The following is an 18,729-nucleotide window of genomic DNA, read 5'->3' as shown; positions in this document are numbered from 1 at the left end:
AAAGGAAAAAGAAGGGGGGGGGGGGAAAGGGAAACAGAAGGGAAACAGAGATAGAAGATGGATGGTTATCACGGAGAAAGAAGGAACCCTGGCAAGTAAGTTATCAGAAGACAACCAGAGCCTGGGACCAACATGATTTGAATAATGACCAGACAACAAAAGATAGAAAATATAATTTTATTTTCTGTTTACTGATCTGTTTGTCAGATTTGAAAAGTGTATCCTGCCAGAGCTGGTGTTAGACAACAAGCGTGAGCTAGGATTTAACATAGAGAAGAAAAGTCTTTTTCATTTGTTTACACTACAGCACCAGTGTGGGTAGGAGAGGGCAAAGGGGTGAAAAAAAACCACCCAATTGGGCAGGAAAAAAACATCCAATTGGGTAGGAAAATGCCCAATTGGAAAGGAAAATCGAATCGAAAAATCAATGCACTAGTATGTCCCATCTCATCACTTTTTTGAATACCATCTCCATTTTCAGGAGGGTTCCAGATCTAACTTTAAGGATATATCCCCTTTATTATTTCTCTTATGCAATCTATTGCTATCTCATAATGTGCTCAAGACACATTCAATTTTTCTCTTGTTCTCAGTCAATGACTCCATTGTTTAGTTTTTTTTATGGGTTGGAACCCTTTTTGTTCCTGTTAGCAGTGTGCAAACTTGAAACTTCAATCAAGTTTGCTTGAAAAGCTGTCCGCGCCGGGGCTCCGTAGATGACGTCACCCACATGTGAGAATATCATGCCTGCTTGTCCTGGGATAAGATCATATCTTAGACAGACAATCCAAAAACGCCTTTCACTCAACTGTAAAACAACTGAATTTGACTGACCCATGGAGGCTCCAGCACCTGGATGCTTGCGAATTCACCCACCCCCACATCATTGCTTCTCTCGACTAGACTACATTTTCACCTTATTTCGTAGCATGCAATAATTTCCATTTCCTTTACATTTCCTTAACTCTCCCAAATTTCCACTTTGGAGACCACAACCTATTCTGAAAGAAGATAACATCTCACGTATCAAAAAATTTATTCAATAATTTTTTGCCATTAATTACGATCCCAATATAACTCCATCAACACTATGGGAATTCTTCAAGGTGACACTGTGAGATGAAATCATTGCATCCCTTGGCACCTGCCTAGACAAAATAGGCTTAACCTCCTATAGCTATGCAGACGACATCACCATTCTCCTTCCTTTTGATCAGCCAACGCCTACCATGACAGACACACTACACAAAACTCTAGAAACAGTGGCAATATGGATGAAAGACCACAAACTAAAACTGAACCCAGACAAAACAAAATTCATAGTTCTCAAAAAAAAAAAAACCCCAACCATAGTAATAAACCCCAACCTAGTAATAAACTCAATCACATACCCCATTCAACCCACTCTAGTTCAAAAATTCTTCCACAGAAAATAATTCCAGCTCATGGTCCCTTAGTCCTAGGTCTCCTTGACTACTGCAACATCCTATTTCTCCCCTGCCCCACAATAATGATAAAACAATTACAAATAGTACAAAACACAGCCCTAAGACTAATCTATTCACTAAGAAAACACGACCACATCACCGAGGCATACCTCAACTCATACTGGCTCCCAATTCAAGCAATAATACTATTTAAATTCTACTGTCTATTATTTAAATCCATAAATGGTGACAGCCCAGCCTACTTGAACAACTGCCTAATCCAAACTACCACAACCAGACACCAATGTCTGGTTGAACCAATGTCCAATCAGGGACATCAAACGGAAAAAACTGTATGATGGCCTAGCCACACAGGCAGCAAAACTAGACCACCAACTCTCCAATCTACTAATCGTGACCCCAGACTACAAAACTTTCAGAAAAGAAATAAAAACCCTGCTATTCAAGAAATCCATGAAGACTAACTAACACCGTATGAAACATTTCAATCCTCTGAAGCAACTCGCTCTACTCTGTAACATCTCTGGACATGTCCAGAAATCCTCTTTTGAATTCCGCCTTGAACCACAAGGTAATGGCGGAATAAAAGTCACTAATGTAATGTAATATAAATGAGAAAATCAGGGAAGAATACTTTTTTTTTTTTTTTTTTGCTTTAGTTTTTTTAGAGCTATTCTAGGTTGTTTATGATTCCAAAGAAAGGAGGAAGAATACGATCTATTTTTTTTTTTTTTTTTCATAAAAGGAGGTATGAAATAAGACCGGGATCATAAGCAGGATATAATTTATTTTAGGTGCCAGCATCATTTTGATCGTTTCAAGACGACCCCACCAAGTTAAATTAAGAGGGTGCCAAAAATGAGTTAGTATTTTAAGTAATGAGAATACTTTATCACTATTGTCAATAATTGTATCAGACAGTGATTGGGAGAGGTTATATTTGAGTTTAATTGGAACCCATAATAATCTGTGTGAGGAGACTGAATGATGGTGGTAAGAAATCTGTCTATTGTTGATTTATTTTATAGCCTGAGAAAACAGAAAATTCCTTAACGATATGCAAAATTGCAGGAATTGAAGAAGCAAGATTAGATACATATAGAAGTATATGTAGCTTGGGGTGGCGGTGGCTTTGGGGCCTGTTCCCCGATGGCGGTAGTGGCTTGGGGGAGGGCAGGGAGGGAGAAAGAAGGGCAGGCAGGGAGACAGAAAGAAAGAAGGGAAACAGAAAGAAAGAAAGGGGGCATGCAGAGAGAAAAAAAGAAAGGGAGGCAGGGAGAAAGAAAGGGCAGGGAGAGAGGAAGAAAAAGTTGGGGGAGGGAATGAGGTCTGGAGGAGAGGAAGCATACAGGCTAAAAGCATATAGGCTGAAAGCAGGGAAGAAAGAAAGATTGGATGCACAGTCAGAAGAAGAAAATGCAACCAGAGACTCATGATTTTATTTTCAATTTAGTGATCAAAATGTTTCTGTTTATATTTTCCACTATGCACAATAGCGGTTTTTAGCGCAGGGAGCCTATGAGCGTTGAGAGCAGCACTGGGCATTCAGCGCTAAAAACTGCTATCGTGGTTTAGTAAAAATGGAGGGGGGTATATTTGTCTATTTTTGTATGGTTGTTACTGAGGTGACAGTGCATAGAGTCATCTGCCTTGACCTCTTTGAAAAAACCCCAGAATATAAATGATAATTAACATTTTCTCTGCGTACAGTGTGCTTTGTGTTTTTAAAAATTTTATTGTTGGTAGATCATTTTGACTTGCTCATTTTAAAAGTAGCTCACAAGCCCAAAAAGGCAAGGTTGAAAAAGTAGGGTGAGAGAGAACAGCCTTGTCTTGTACTGAAAGGTCACTTTTGCAGCCACAATAATCAGAGATGTGAAGAAAGTATATTTGTTTTATTCAGCATATATGCGAAAGACTTCTGTGCAGTAAGGTTTTGCCTCAAGTGCAGAAAAAAAAGGATGTTTCCTGCCTAAGACAAAAAGGATGCTAGCTGCAATTTTCAATTCGCTACTCTTGTCACAAATTCTTGCTATACATTGGTACTAAGCCCGCATTTACTATAGGGAGCAACTCTAATTTTTTCTAAGCCTTGCAGTTTCATTATTAGTTGTCCAGGATGAAAGTACAAACAGGATGAGACTAAAGCACATAGTGCTGGCAGACTAAGATATGAGATATGAGATATGATTAAACACTTAAACACAAACCAGTATCCATAGTAAAGGGAAAGCTTAGCTCAAATTTAGGAAAAACCAGTCCTAAACTCCTTCAGTACCTCTATGCAGATGAAACAGGGTAGAAACAGGGTTATTCACAATGATTATTGCAGATGTATTTGTGTAAAGGACCTATATACATTTAATAAAAGAGGAGGGGGACCCAAACCAATGTAGGACTAAAAATAGATATTTTTATCGGAACGCTTTTTCCATGTCAAGTGAAATCACCAATGCAGGGGTCGAGAGAGATTCTGCAAGATGAGAGAGATGGAAAAAAGTCGCAAGTTATCAGAAATTAATCTACCTGGCATAAATCCAGTTTGATTGAGATGGATCACTTTATTAATGATTGATTTAAGACAATTGGAGAGAATTTTGACGTAAATTTTGAAGTCTACATTGAGAAGTGAGATAGGTCTAAAGTTTTGCACAAATAATGGATCTATATGGGGTTTGGGTAGGACCGTTATAACCGCATCAGTGAATGTAGTAGATTTTACTATTTCTAATAAAAACTAAGAAGCCATTGCGATAATTCAGGTTTAAACAGTCTTTAGAACTCGATTGGGATCCCATCGGGACCAAGTAATTTTCCTAAGAGCATTTGTTTTATGGCTTTAGTTTAGAAGAAATTTCTTCTAAAATCAAAGAGTCAGAGGGATTCCATTTAGGCCCATTAAATTATTGAGAAAATGTTGAATATGTGAATCATCAATTCTGATTGATATATTTCAGAATAGAACTCAGAGAAAGTAGCTAAAATGTCAGGCCCTCTTCTATCAATAGCAGTTTTTAGCGCAGGGAGCGCAGCGAATGGCCCACGCTGCTTCCAATGCTCATTGAGTTCCAGTGAGCATCGGGAGCAACGCGGCTCCCCACACTAAAAACTGCTATCACAGTTTGATAGAAGAGGGCCATTGTGTTTGTTTTTTTATAGCAGTAATGTGTAAATTTAACATTTTGCTGGATTTGTTTTTGCTGGATTTGTTTTTGCTGGATTTGTTTTTGCTGGATTTGTTTTTGCTGGATTTGCTGGATTGTTTGAAGAGTGTTGGGAATAATGGCGTTCCTTGGGGTACGCCACAGGAGTTGGACCATGGTTCTGATTTTTCTTTGTTTGTCTTTACTCGGTAGGTCCTGGATTGTAGGAATACTTGAAACCATGTATGTACGTTGCCTGTGATTCCTATTGTATCTAGTATTTGTAGCAGGATGTCGTGGTCTACCAGGTCAAATGTTGCGGTGAGATCTAGTTGTATAATCAGCATTTTTTTGCCTGTGCTGAGGTGTTGTCTAGCTGTGTCCAGAAGGGAGTCTCAGTGCTGAAGTTGGTTCTGAATCCAGACTGTGTAGGGTGCAGCAAATTGTGGTTTTCTAGGTAGTTGATGAGGAGTTTAGCTACGAGGCCTTCCATTAGCTTGACATATAGTGGAATTGAGGCTATGGGTCTGAAGTTGCTCCTTTTGGGTCTTTTAAGATCGGGGTGACGATGATTTTGGAGAGGACTTGGAAAGGCCATCTGTGAGTATGCATCCATTGCATGAGGAGAGTGCTGAATTTTAGGCTGGAGGTTTTTACCTATGTATGGAGGGTATTGGTTGAGGTCGTAAGCTGCGTGGCTGTAATTTTTTTATAGAGTTTGTTAAGGTCGGAGAAGTGGGACCAGGTTCTATCTGCTGCAGCTGATTCTTTTTCTGTGGGGGGCATTGTGATCTCTTCTAGGTGGGTTGGGGTTCCTGCGAAGTTTGTCCTGGCAGTTGTAATTTTGTGTTTAAAGTATTCAGCTTGGCTGAAGGGGGAGGGTTGTCATATTTGGCTTGTGAGTTCTTTTAGTAACTGGAATAGTTTTTTTGTGTCTTGGGCTTCTAGGCTATTTGGTTTGTGTAGTATTTCTTTCTTTTTTCTTTTAGTTTTAGTTTGTATTGTTGGTTTAGTTTTTTCCAAACGGCTCTTGTGTGTTCTTGGTTACTTTTTCTCCATTTTCTTTCTAGTCTTCTGCATTGTCTTTTGAGTAGGAGTATTTGTCTGATTGTCTGCTGATTCTGTTTTTTGTTTGTACTGGGGTAGTTGTACTTATATTGCACCATTGTGAGATGAAGTCTTTGGGGTCGCATTCTTGGACTGCAATGTCTGTTTTATTCCAGAATTTGGAGGGGTCGATATATGTACGTGATTTGTAGGTTAAGCTTTGGGATTTTGGTTTGGTTTTGCCTTTGGCCCAGTTGATATTAAAGGTGTACAGATCTGAACAGATGGATCTGGACCATTTTCCATTTAAAGTTTGAATCTCTAGTAGAATGGGCTGTTGGGTCATGAAGGCTACAATGTCTAGTTGGTAACCTTTCTCGTGTGTGGTTTGTGGGTCTAAGATCTTGTAGGTTAAGGCTTTAAGGTAAGATAGTAGGTTTTCTACTTGCTTAGAGGTATGGTCTTAGAGATGGAGGTTGCCGTTAGTGAGTTTCAGTATATAAAATCTTAGAATTCTGGTCTTGCTGTGTTCCAATTCCCTGGTGTTATGTAGCAGAGCATGCAGGTTATGGATCCTTTTAGTGTGGTGCATGAAAGTTGGCAGGCACATCATCACACATCAAGGATTTCATTGGTTCTCTGACCACTCTCAATAGAGGAAAAAATAGCTCGTCCTATTCTCTTAAACACACTCCTATCAGTTCCACAATCTCATCTCAAAAAACACAAATCAATGCTTTCTACACATCAATGCTTTCTACACACAATGCTTTCTACACAATGCTTAGGGGAATTTGACAAATTACTAGAATATCCTTTTCACTCATCATGCGGTATATAAACTTAAGGTTTAGATTAGATTAGATTAGATCAACATATGCTTACCTCTGGTACAACTCATATATACTTATTAATAGAACTCCATTTATATGGAAAGAATGGATTGATAAAGACATTACTACACTCCAAGATATCTTAACATCTGAAAAGACATTAATATCCTTAATTAATAGATATTCTAAGAGATAAATTTTCCATGGACTCTAAAGAACATTATAAATGGCTTCAAATCCAACACTGTCTCACATACAATCATCTTTTGCAAATCTTTTATAACCAATTCCCTTCAATCCCAAATACAGCCACCCTTTTACTGCAAAATGGTTACACAGCCTCAAATATATATAAATTATTGTTACCAGTCTGTAGTACATCAATTGAAAGCCTTCAACACTCGTGCTGCCCAATTTAGGAAAAAAAAATTGATTCGATTCAGCCTATTGAATCAATTTTTCAATTCGATTCAATTTTCCTGCCCAATTGGGTGTTTTTCTCAAACACCTTGGTGGGTTTCTCCTAACCCACCAAAGTGATGGGGTGTAAACAAAATAAACAAACAAAAACCGAAAGGATCGGCATGGAGGTGTTTACCGGTACCGAAGGGGTGGACACCGGGGGCTCGGTACGGGGCTCGGGCCGGTCTGGTACCGGAAGGAGCGGTGCCAGGATAGTGGGCAACAGGTGTTCAAGTTGTTGCTTTAACTGTTCCTGGAGTTGAGCTTTTAAGATGGCCGAGATACGGTCATCCAGGGGTGGCATCGGAACCGCTTTCTTTTTCTTCGGTTCCTTGGATGCCGCTCCACGCCCCGGCGATGAGGAGGCCGATGACGAGGCACTCACCGAGATCGGGGCGGAGCGTTTGCGGGACCGGTGCGATGCCGGTAGGGCTGGTGTCGCCACCGTAGCCGGAGGGCGCTCGAGGGAAGAGGAAGGCTTCTTAGCCGGCTTACCTGGCGCCAGCGACGCCGATGTGGGGTCGGTCGGTGTCGAGGTCGACGGTGCCGATTTTTGAGGTACCGCCGTTGAAGATGAGGAGTCCATCGCCGACTCGGTGCCGAAGAGAAGAGTTTGTTGAATTCTTCGGTTTTTAAGGGTTCTCTTTTGAAGAGTGGCACAGCGGGTGCAGGAGTCCGCCCGATGCTCCGGACCCAGACACTGCAAGCACCAATTGTGTGGGTCAGTGATGGAGATCGGGCGTGCACACCGCTGGCACTTCTTAAAACCGACCTGCGGGGGCATGAAGGGGAAGATAGCCTCCGCAAAATCGAAGCCCGAGGCCTGTATACTGGCAACAGGCCCCGCCGGGGCAAAAACGGAAAAAAGCAAAGTTTTTTTTTTTTTTTTTTTTTTTTGGCAAATCAAAGTAAAATAAACCCGAAGGTAAAGAAAGAAAATTAAGGAAAAAAAGCGCGAGCGGGAAGGCAAAAAAAACACACGCGTCTTCTTCGCTCCGCGGAAACGAAGAAACTGGGGACCACGCACTCCTCCGTCGGGCGGGAAGGCACTCGCGCACGCGCGGTGCGGCCAACTAGAAACTTCTAGTTAAAAAGGTCCGTACCGAGGGCTCCGTCGGTGACGTCACCCATGTGTTAAGAATATGCTGCCTGCTTGTCCTGGGATAAAAGACTTTTCCTCTCTCTGTTAAATTCTAGCTCACATTTGTGGTCTAACACCAGCTCCGGCAGGATACACATTTCAAATCTGACATATTTTTTCTACCTTTTGTTGTCTAGTTATTATTCAAATCTTGTTGGTCCCTGGCTCTGGCTGTCTTCTGATAACTTGCTTGCCAGAGTCTCCGTCTTTCATCTTTCTCCGTGCTAACCATCCATCTTCTATCTCTGTCCTCCCCTTCCGTTTTCCTTCCCTCCCCTCGTCTCCATCCACAGATCCACCTTTCTCAACTACCCTTTCATCCAGCATCTCTCCCTCCTTCCCCACAACCCCAGGGTCCACCATATCTCCCTTTCTTTTCCCAACTACCCTCCTATCCAGTATCTCTACCCCCCTCCACACCATCCCATCCCTTTTTGTTCCTTCCCTCCCTAAATCCCATTGTTCACCATCTCTCTCCTTCTCCTCTGTTTTAAGACCCATTATTTCTCCCCCCCAAAGTCTGGCATATGCACGTCTCTTTGAATCCCCCTTCCCTCCCTCCCTCCTCTTCCCCTGAAGCCCTGCATCCCACCCCTGTAGGCCTGCCTGTCCCCCCTGAAGGCCTGTACCACCTACCTCCGAAGGCCTGTACCTCCCCTTTAAAATTTAGAGAGTGCCCTCTCGTTCTCCCTACCTTGGAGAGGGTGAACAATCTGTCCTTATCTATTAAGTCTATCCCCTTGAATGTTTCGATGATGTCCCCTCTCAATCGAGGGAGAAGAGGCCCAGTTTCTCTAATCTTTCGCTGTATGGCAGCTCCTCCAACCCCTTAACCATCTTAGTCGCTCTTCTCTGGACCCTTTCGAGTAGTACTTCCCGACTGACCCTTCCCCCATGCCCTCTAAAGCAGGTGCGGCAGTAGCCCAGCCAGCAAGAGGCAGTGCTGCCACTCCTGGTTTAGGGGGCAAGGGGTAAGTTATCAAATCGGGAGGCTGATTTTTTTGTTTTAAATCTATTCGAATCGATTCACCTGAAGTGAATTGGTGGACCGATTCGAATCGTCAATGGGAAACTGACTACTTCCCTGAAAGAGAATGATTGACATCAACTATGGAGTAAGAGGAGAGGCCACTGGCTTCAGCTAACACGTCTCAGTCCATGTTCTTTCTAAATCACAAAGCCTTATGGGCCCCTCACAAACTCTCTCTAGCCAACTCTACTAGCCAACAATAATTGCTGGAATTGTAAACAAGCAGCAGGCTCGCTTTTACACATGATCTATGAATGTATTTATGTTAAAAAATTTTGGCTCACAATTTGGGAAATTTATACTAAAAATATTTGAACTGCAAATTGATACATCTCTTCGGTAATAATATTTAAATCTCATGCACCTGAAGTATCTGCAATAGAACTTCATGGTAAGCTATTTGATATTCTTCTCTCTATAGCACTAAAAAACATTCTCTCTCACTGGAAGACACACATCTCTGGTGACAATCAGTCCTACAACATTACAAATATGAAGCAGTCCTTGTTAAAAAATTTAATTCTACAATTTCCTTTAACAAACATTGGTATCCTTTGCAACTCTACTTGAATTCACTTCCAAATCAGAATATAAAAGTACTCTTAAATGCTAAAAATATATTTCTATGATGTGTACTGATATTAATGTACCTGGAATCTCATTTATCTCTCGTTATTGTTATGGTTACCATTACTTTATTGTATTTCTTTATGAAAAATCAATAAAATTTCATGGAAAAAAAAGAAGCTCTCTGGACCGACTCCATCCTATTTATATCTGCACACAGTATTCCAAACAGGGCTTCACCAAAAATTATACAACGGTACTATCACCTCTATTCCTGCCCCTATGCATCCTCCTGGCTTTGACTACTTGTACATTCATTGCCTGTTGGATAGTTTGTCCACAAACAGTGCAACGCTCAGCTTTTAGTCGTGTGGCATCCACGCTGTCAGAAACATTGTAAGATTGCACTATTGAAGAATAACGCGCAATGCTTTGAACTTTCTTTGGGCAGAGGCAGTAAAACCTGTAGAAATTCACAGGTGGAAATTGACTCAGTATGGACAGAGCACCATGAATCAACTAAAAGTTTATGAGTGGGTAAAAAGGTTTAAAGTGGGAAGAACAGGTGCAACCGAAGGTCATTCTGGTCGCCTATCAACATTGTGCACACAAGAGCACATTGACAGCCTTGATTAGAGAACCCCGATGTATAATGGTGTCTCAAATTTAGATATCAGCTATGGATTGGAATTTGGTATAACGCAAGTCTGTGCGCGATGGGTTCCCAAATAGCTTAGTGATCTGCAGAAGCAGCAGCATGTGGAGATTGCGACCCAGTTCCTGACATGGTATGAAGAAGATTTGAGCATTCTGGAGAACAAAAGCAGCAGCATGTGGAGACAATTTTTTTCCACTAAGTCAAAGTAAGTTATGAGTAGAGAGAGAGAAGGGAACCCGAGTACAGGAGAAAACAGTTGTGTGTTAGACAACTTGAGAAAAAATGAGGGGATCCGAGCTAGAATGTGTGGGGTTCATAATCAAAAACCTAAACACATCTAAAAACCCACCCAAGATGGCACCTAGACAAGCAGCTGCATATGGAGATTGCAACTCAGTTCCTGACACGGTATGAAGAAGATCTTAGCCGATAATCAAACAGACCTTTTAGACCTCTTTAGGACTTTTTAGGCCCAGAGCTAAAAAGGGCATATCTGGAGGAGTGCATAGGGCGGTGTTTGTGTGAGATGTGGGCTGACCTAGACTTATTCTTCCTGCAGGGTGTCACAAGCCCGATTCCAGTTCCGGCCTTGTGCCAATGAAAAACCTTAAAAACCGCCCGGTGAAATTAGTCAGGGCTGATCACTATGTGCCTGCAAACCAGGAACAAGATCAGGAAGCGCAGGCTGTGTTTGAGCAGGGTTTAGCCCACAGACCTGTGAAAATAGGTCTTAACCCTTTAAATCTACCATCTTGGAAAGGGCTGGCCAAACAGGGTAGAAGGCAGCCTCAGCAAAAGTAAGCCCTTCCCCCGAGTAGGGCTGGGCATGGCACAGCAGCTCTGGAACAAGCTGGTTGTCCCAGAGAGGGAAGGAGGCCCTGGAAGTTCCCATGTGGAAGGAACCTCCACCAGCCCAGGAAACCACAGATATGGAAATGATAAACCCAGAGGCAGAGGAACAAACACAGGAGAATCAGGTATTGGAAGACATGGAGTGGAGTGTCCTGCCAGAACCTGCTTTACCAGAAGCCATGGAAGTGAGCTGATCTGATGGTGTGTTTGACTTGCAAAGTTGTTGTTTATTTATTTATTTTTTTTTTTATGTGCTGGCTGGCTTGCTGGGGGAACAATACTTAAGGACAGACTTCCAGGTAGTATGTTTTATGGGTTATATTTTTTGTTCCTTGCTTTGCCAAGGAACTGAATTGACAAATCCAGTAACCTTCCGCTCTTTAATGTTTGGAGAGAAGGGAGAAACCCTGCAACATTGTACAGCTCTGAGTTTTGGGTTTGGCCTAGAGACTTACCTGGGACATAAGTTAAACCCTTGAGCATGAACCAGATCAGGCTGGTGAGGACACTATTATTTTGGGGACATTATAGTTGCTGTTACTTTTGGAGTTTCGTTTCCCTGCATTTTTGTTTTGCCCTATCTGGATGATCAATAAATAGTATTTCTTTATGTTGATACTTACTGGGATTGTGTCATTCTGACTTTTGTACACAGAGTATAGTACCCACAACAGGGACTTCCTCCTATTTGGGGAAGCACGCCGGGGCAGTATTGTAGGCGTGTGCTGGTCACCGCTAGGCCCAAGGGCCGGCCACGCTACAAGGGATAATCAAATGTTTCATGAGACTTCCTGGACAAAACTGATGATGATGATGTAAAAGCAGGTATAAATATCAAAAAGGTATCCAAACTGACCAGTGGTTACACTGCAGAGACAACATAAAGACCTCAAATACTCCCCCAGTGATCACTGGCCCCCTCACACTGCCACAAATATGAGAATAAAAATGTACATACCTGTCTCTGGAATATCAGCACCTGTTAGTGGGCTAGTGAACCATAGAGGAGGACCCAGGCCCATAAGCCACTCTAACCACTACATTCATGGTGGAAAATGTGAGCCCACCCAAAAAAACCAAAACCCTTCTGTACTGCCATATTGTTTAATTTTTTTTAATTATTGAAGAAGATCCTATTTTGTAAGATGAAATATGAGAATTAAGTTCTTATGATAATTGCAAGCACTGGTTGCTGATAGGTTTTGATTGTCTGATCTGTTTGTACTGTATGTAAAGTTGTTTTAATTGTGTATGGATCAGTTGTAACCCTCTTTGCCTAAAGCAGGATATAAGTCAATAAACTATATAGGTGCCACCTGCAGCTTACTGGGGTTGTAGACAGGTGGGTATTTTGGGGGGCTCACCATATCCATTCTGGTGAGATGTTTATGTGGCACCCTTTTTGTGAAGTTCACAACAGTGCCTGTAAGGTGCCCCACTGCTCTGTTGACATGTCTGGGTGACCAGTCCATCACAATGCTAGCCCCTCCCACATCCAAATGGTCTTGTTCTGGGCATTTGGGACTTAGGAAAATTTTTGTCGAAAATGTGGTATAAAGATAGATGTACTGGCAGTCTGAACGATCAATAGCCTGGACATCCAGATAGATGATTTCCCCAAAAAATATTCTAGACATATTTTTTGAGAATTGACATTTTACCTCTTCTGACTTTGGGCGTCTAGCACCATAGTGTCTTAGATGTTTTTTAAAATTATGCCCCTCCATGAGAACATATTGAAAAATATAGGAAATTGAAATACAGGTGAAATGACAAATTTGAAATAGAACTGTACTGAATAGCACATTTTACTTTTCGGCTAAATACAATAATGAAAAATATTATTTGACCAAATACTGAATAATGGAGATTAAGTTTTAACATAAATAATAAAAGAAGCAATGTGAAATCAGAGATCAAGGTGCCAATATTCAGACTGTAGGAGGCATGCTGGCCCGTGGTTGGTGCTGATCACAGATATTTAATGCCAAAGATAAGCCTGCTATTTTCATGGCCCAATAAGTTTTAGCTGCTAACCACGAATATTCAGCAGGAAGCAGGCAGGCTAACTCCTGTTGAATATTGGCAGTTACCTAGCTAAACACTAAATCAGAAGGTTTTACCATAGTAGAGCCCTGAATTATTCATATTTGAATTTAAATCACTGTTTGGCCGAATACAAATAATATATTTGGGGCACTATTCATAAGAACATAAGAAGTTGCCTCCGCTGAGTCAGACCAGAGATCCATCTCGCCCAGCGGTCCGCTCCCGCGGTGGCCCATCAAGCAGTGGTCCTTGACTATTTTTATAATCTATCTCTACTCCTATCCCTATCCTTAATTCTTATCTGTACCCCTCAATTCCCTTGTTCTCTAGGAACCTATCCAAACCTTCTTTGAAGCCATGTAACTTGTTCTGGCCTATCACAGCTTCTGGAAGTGCGTTCCACATATCCATCACCCTTTGGGTGAAAAAGTACTTCCTAGCGTTTGTTCTAAACCTGTCTCCTTTCAATTTCTCTGAGTGCCCCCTTGTACTTGTGCTTCCCCATAATCTGAAAAATCTGTCCCTGTCCACTTTTTCTATGCCTTTCAGGATCTTGAAGGTTTCTATCATGTCTCCTCTAAGTCTCCGCTTCTCAAGGGAGAATAGCCCCAGCTTTTTTAGCCTGTCAGTATATGAGAGGTTTTCCATACCCTTGCTCTTCTCTGGACTCCATGTCTTTCTACTGCCATGTCTTTCTTGAGGTGCGGTGAACAATACTGGACACAGTACTCCAGATGTGGGCGCACCATTGCGCGATAAAGTGGCAGGATGACTTCCTTTGTCCTGGCCGTGATGCCCTTCTTAATGATTCCAAGCATTTTGTTTGCTTTCCTTGAGGCTGTGGCGCATTGTGCCGATGCCTTCAGTGTTGTATCAACCATTACTCCCAGGTCTCTTTCAAGGTTACTTACCCCCAGCAGTGATCCTCCCATTTTGTAGCTGAACATCGGGTTCTTTTTTCCTACATGCATGACCTTACACTTCCCTATGTTAAAACTCATTTGCCACTTATTGGCCCACTCTTCCAGTGTCGTCAGATCCTTTTGGAGATTTTCGCAGTCTTCCGTTGTTTCAACCCTGCTGTATAGTTTGGTGTTGTCTGCAAATTTAATGACCTCAAGGCTGAATCGAATCAAATCAGTACAGTCTGCTTATCTGATTCAGTACAGTCCTAATTTGAAGTCTGTGTTATTTTGAGAAAGTTTCTTTAGTGTGTTGTGCTGAAGAAAGTGAAAGATTGATTGACTGAAAAAGTTGTCTGAAATAGTGAAGAAAATATTTTTTTCCTCAGACTGTTGATTAAAGAATGGGGCTTTGAGTTAGAAGTTTCTAAAGTTCTATTTCTTAGAAGTGCAGTGGTGTGTTAGCCATTTTAGTTCACTTTCAAAGGCAATTCTGTCAGTTACTATTGGAAGTTCATTGCCAACTTTGCAGAAAAGCCAAACCTCTGACTCGGCTCTTTCAAAAGAAAGCCCCCATAGGGTACAATGGTCAGAAGAACATAAGAAGTTGTCTCCGCTGGGTCAGACCAGAGGTCCATCGCGCCCAGCTCCCGCGGTGGTCCATCAGGTTCATGACCTGTAAGGTGATCCTTTGTCTAAAATCCTTCTATCTATACCCTTTATCCTTCTATCTATACCTATAATGTCTACCTCTATCCCTCAATCCCCGTATCCTTCAGGAATTTATCCAATTCTTCTTTGAAACCCCGTAATGTACTCTGTCCTATCACAACCTCCGGAAGCGCATTCCAGGTGCCCACCACCCTCTGAGTGAAAAAGAATTTCCTAGCATTGGTTCTAAACCTGTCCCCTTTCAATTTCTCTGAATGCCCCCTTGTTCTTGTGGTTCCCAATAGGCTGAAGAATCTGTCCCTCTCCACCTTATCTATGCCCTTCATGATCTTGTATGACCCTTTCAAGGTTTGGAAAGCTTAATCCATTTTAGAAAGGCTGGGGCTCTTCTCTCTGGAGAAGCAGAGACTCAGAGGAGACATGATAGAGATATCATGTCTCCTCTGAGTCTCCGCTTCTCCAGGGAGAAGAGCCCCAGCCTTTCTAAAATGGATTAAGCTTTCCAAACCTTGAAAGGGAATATCTGCTCAAAGCCAGTCCTGATCAACCCAGACTTCAAAACATTGTCCCAGAACCTGAACGAACATCACTCTTCCCAAAAGAAAAGAATTAATGTAGAGATTGATGTCCTGGCAGTTAAGTGGGCTTTGGAAACTCTCCAACATTACCTGCTGTTATGCCTATGACCAGGGGGTAATTGAAACTACGTAATATGTCTCCTCAAGTCTGCTTATCTGATCTGGGTGTTGCCAAGACAACATCAAAGGTTTCCACAACAAGTATCTTGACCTTTTTGACCTGGGAGTTGCCCAAACAGCATCAAAAAGACAGATGGGAAACCGGTCTCTGTAACACCTCCCTGATAACATCAAAAGGACTGGCCAGGGGAGTAACTGAAACTCAGCATACCTCCTTGACCTGAGTGTTGCCCAAAACAACATCAAAGGGAACCAGATGGGAAGCCGTTTCTGCAACACCTCCTTCTGATATCCTGACCTGGGTGTTGTCAAAACAAAGAACAAAAGACCTGACTATGAACTCAGCAGCTTTTCATCATATATAAGAACGGAATTCTGCCCCTAACATCCAAGACGTCTCCAGGAACAGAATCCAAGACGCCTAAAGGCGTCTCCCGTGTCTACCCACCTATCAATTGCAGGATTCCCAATTGGGAAGGACTGGTCGTTGCCTGGGATACGGTGAAGTTATTTAATTCTTATATTAATATATATATATATATATATATATATATATATATATATATATATATAATAAAGGGTTATTGTTTATGCTTTTACATTGTCTGTGTGCTTTTCTGAGTGTCACTGATCATCCCATTTGACAGAAATAAGTGGCGGAACACCTGCTGAGCTGGCATTTCCTCCCGGTCACTGATCATGCCCCTCAGGTGGTTCCAGCTTTCACATTGAGATAACACCATCGGGCAGACTGAGAGCATCTGAATGTGGATTTTCTTTCTAAGGCAGTGGACCCAGAATTGGCAGATGATCACCCAAGTAGGGTTGAGCTGAGTGGGAGGGTATATGGGGGACTTTATAGAACTCCGCCCCTTCCCTTGCCAAAGCCTACTGAACACTCTCTCACATGAACAGAACAGTGCCTGAGAATATACTGTTAGCCTAGAATGGGGGGGAGGGGAGATAAGGAGGTACACAGGAAGCAACTTTCAGGAATAAAAAGGGCAGGGCCAGAGAGAGAGAAAGGAAGCCACAGGGAGAGAGAATCCTGATTTCAGACCTGGCTGTTCCTTTGTAGAACTGATTGAAGAAACTAGAAGATTTAAGTTGGGAACTTTTATTCTTATACCTGAACCTACAGAGGCAAGAACATAAGAACTGCCGCTGCTGGGTCAGACCAGTGGTCCATTGTGCCCAGCAGTCCGCTCCTGCGGTGGCCCCCAGGTCAAAGACCAGCGCCTTAACTGAGACCAGCCCTACCTGCGTACAAGTTCCATAGGAACTTGTCTAACTTTGTCTTGAAGAGCGTTCCAGTTTTCCACCACTCTCTGGGTGAAAAAGAACTTCCTTACGTTTGTACGGAATCTATCCCCTTTTAACTTTTAGAGAGATGTGGTTGGGCGAGGAAGCTCTAAGTGTAAAGCAAGTTTATTCTCGTTTATTTTGTTCTATCCCACTTTTCCATGGACTTGAAGAATTTCAAACTTTATTTTGAAGTCTGTGAGGCAACAGACTATAACCCAGAAGAATAAACCTTTTTGATGGAGCACATTTTTACTTGTGGTTTGTCTTCTCCCAACAGCTGTGAAAGTCTGAAACATGAACATTATTCATTTTAACCAAATATTTAATACCTCCATTCAGAATAATAGTACTAATTGTAATGCAATTTCCTCTATCTATTTTTCATATACACACACATAAGAACATAACATAAGAACATAAGAATTGCTGCTGCTGGGTCAGACCAGTGGTCCATCGTGCCCAGCAGTCATGTGGCGGCCCCCAGGTCAAAGACCAGTGCTCTAAATGAGTCCAGCCTCACCTGCGTACGTTCCAGTTTAGCAGGAACTTGTCCAACTTTGTTTTGAATCCCTGGAGGGTGTTTCCCCTATAACAGACTCTGGAAGAGTGTTTCAGTTTTCTACCACTCTCTGAGTGAAGAAGAACTTCCTTACATTTACACGGAATCTATCCCTTTTCAACTTTTAGAGAGTGCCCTCTCATTCTCCCTATCATGGAGAGGGTGAAAAATCTGTCTTTATCTGCTATTCCCTTCAGTATTTTGAATGTTTCGATCATGTCCCCTCTCAGTCTCCTCTTTTCAAGGGAGAAGAGGCCCAGTCTTTCCAATCTCTCACTGTATGGCAACTCCTCCAGCCCCTGGGGAAGGAATGAGACGGGGAATGGGTGAGAGAAAAAGATAGAAATTTGATAGGTAGCTAAAAAATTAAGAGGAGAAGAGTATGAAAGAAGGTGAAATTTGAGTTGACAGAGGCACAAAAGAAAAAAAAAGATAGCAAAGACCTAAAAAGGAGCAATCGATATATCAAAGTTCGGTGTAGTAAGTGAATGGAGAGGAGCGAGGAGAAAAGACAAATGGACAGGAGCTACTTGAAAGAGAATTAACAGATAAGAGAAACTGGAACCAACATGATGGAAAAACAAAAAGTCCAGGCAACAAAGGTAGAAAAAAAGTGTTTTATTTTGAATGTGTTAGTTTTATATTAGGAATATGTTATTTTTTGGAAATGTGAATAGCAAATGTCTGCATTGTGTTCAGTAGAAAAGGAAATGCATTTCTGTTTTTATTTCTCTAGTGTTGCATTACAAGCTAAGTTTAACTTCTTGAGGTTCCCAGTTCATTTTTTGTCTAAATATTTTTATTTTTAATTTGTGATTCATTGTTCTATATTTGGTTGCTGTGATAGTAATGGCAGATGAAGAAATTAGAGGAGAGGATTGGGGCCCTCCTTTATTTTCTGACCCTTGCTGTATAGCAAATGGGGATCTCATGCCCAGCAAAGTACCTTCTCCAAAGATGGCCAGAACAACTAAGCATGCGTGGGGTGCTGGTCAGTAGCTTACGAATGTTGCTGCTGCTTGCCAAGCTTGGTAAAAGGGTGTTCTGGCCACCTTCAGTAAAAGTCTTTAGCTGACAGCTTGGGGATCCTCATTAGCTAAAGTATTTATATTTTGAGGTGGGAGTAGGGTATGGCAGAGAAAATTTTGGCCCACCCAAATTTGTCTGTCTAGATATGCCATTAGTGTGGACTAAATACTATAAAACCCATTTTATTCAAATGGGCTTCTTAGCATTTAGTGTACACTAAACTTTAGTAAAAGGGCACCTTAGGTAATGATTCATGTGAACAGTTCCTTGAGTTATAATTTTTTTGTAATAGGGTCTAGTAAGCCTCTCTTTTCTTTGTTTCCCTTTGTTTATA

At 41.8% G+C, this 18,729-nt stretch overlaps 1 protein-coding gene across 1 annotated transcript in view; it reads right to left on the bottom strand.

Annotated features, from left to right (window-relative positions):
* The window catches only part of HERC2 (HECT and RLD domain containing E3 ubiquitin protein ligase 2), a 3,346,202-nt gene that overhangs the window by 17,860 nt on the left and 3,309,613 nt on the right, over nucleotides 1–18,729 (bottom strand). The window lies entirely within an intron of this gene.

This window comes from Geotrypetes seraphini, chromosome 6 (genome assembly GCF_902459505.1).
Source record: "Geotrypetes seraphini chromosome 6, aGeoSer1.1, whole genome shotgun sequence".
Classification (NCBI taxonomy): Eukaryota; Metazoa; Chordata; class Amphibia; order Gymnophiona; family Dermophiidae; genus Geotrypetes; species Geotrypetes seraphini.
The sequence above is the reverse complement of the archived record's forward strand: the minus strand, read 5'-3'. Positions and strand labels throughout refer to the sequence as shown.